This window comes from Bison bison, unplaced genomic scaffold, assembly GCF_000754665.1.
Source record: "Bison bison bison isolate TAMUID 2011002044 unplaced genomic scaffold, Bison_UMD1.0 scf7180017864313, whole genome shotgun sequence".
Taxonomy (NCBI): Eukaryota; Metazoa; Chordata; class Mammalia; order Artiodactyla; family Bovidae; genus Bison; species Bison bison.
Genome location: NW_011494885.1, coordinates 3,443,189 through 3,444,512, shown reverse-complemented (window position 1 = coordinate 3,444,512; position 1,324 = coordinate 3,443,189). Strand labels below are relative to the sequence as shown.

General features: G+C 57.3%; 1 long non-coding RNA gene across 1 annotated transcript in view; it reads right to left on the bottom strand.

Moving 5' to 3' along the window:
- The window catches only part of LOC104997734, a 3,203-nt gene extending 1,885 nt beyond the window's left edge, over nucleotides 1–1,318 (bottom strand). The window contains exon 1 of the long non-coding RNA XR_826356.1: nucleotides 931–1,318. This is a non-coding gene — a long non-coding RNA (uncharacterized LOC104997734). The remainder of the gene's footprint in view (nucleotides 1–930) is intronic.
- Between the last annotated feature and the right edge of the window lie 6 nt (nucleotides 1,319–1,324).

The following is a 1,324-nucleotide window of genomic DNA, read 5'->3' as shown; positions in this document are numbered from 1 at the left end:
GCTGCCGCCCACCCTGCGTTAAGCGGTTTACGAGTCTCAGGCTCCTTTAATCCTCGGAGAGGATCTACGGAGACACACATCCCCCCGCAACAGATCCCTGTTGACAATCGAATACATAATCTGAGAGCTAGATCGCAGTCACGTGACCCAAAGACAAAGCGCTTCGGATGCCCCGACCTCATCCGCCATCCTAAACTCTGTCCTCTCCCATCCCAGACTCACCCCACGGACATATGCCAACCTCTAGCAAGCCTGCCCTACAGGATGTACCTCCACTTCCCTTGCCCACCTTCTGAGTCCTAACCAGACCTTCCTTGGCTATGCCCCCAAGTCCTAACCCCTACTCCTCGGGGAGGTCGGAGGGCCACAACCCGGCTTCCGCCTGGTGGAGGTGGAGACTGGGTTCTGCCTGTTGCTCCAGGTCCGCTAGACTCCACAATTTTTACCTCAATATGTTACGTATTTCTAATTTACCCCATTTACTAATTTACACCTCCAAACTGTAACCACACCCACAGCCAGATCCATTACTCCTCCCCGGTTCTTTTTGACCGATTTGTATTTCAAATCCTGCTCTGAGCTCCTATCAATTTAACCCACCCCCTTGCTTCTAGATTACTTTGCAGAACCCCTGGGGTAGCCCTCTACCTCCTAATCCCACCCTGGCTCCACCCCCTCACCCCCAAACACACTCAATTCCTAGTGGCTCCTCCGGGAGGTCCTCCCTATAGCTCCACCCCCTTGACCCTGGATTCGTTCCCACCCAGCAGCCTAGCCCCGCCCCCCTCGCCCCATCCCCGGGCCAGCAGCTACCCCACACCCATAATGGAGACGCATCCACTCCATTCTACTGCCCCCAAACCCTCCTCCCCTCAACCCAAGAGGAAGCGGAAGGAAAGCCACCTCCACCACCCCAGCCACTCCCCCAACCTGGAGCTGCCTCAGACCCCTCTTCTTCAGCTTTCTGGGTTCCTGGGGCGCTGGGCCCACTCTCCAAGGAGGCAGGGGCTGGCTGGTCACCTCCTGGGAAAGGGGGAGGCCCAATCAAGCCCATTCCCCTCCAAATACCGCCCCCCCACCAAGACAAAGGCTCTGGGGGAGTGAGAGGGGGTTTAAGGACACACGTGGAAGTGTCATTTGAGGAAGTGATCTCTTTATTGGGGAGGGCACTCTGAATGGCTCAGGGCAGGGCAGGATCTGGGGGTGGGCCTTCTAGAGACAGGCATGGACTGTCCTCCCTAGCCACCAGGGCACACGGGGTCCCAGGGTCCTCCATGCACCCCTCGAGCACACACACAAGCAGCCAGCTTCATGCATTTTCAAA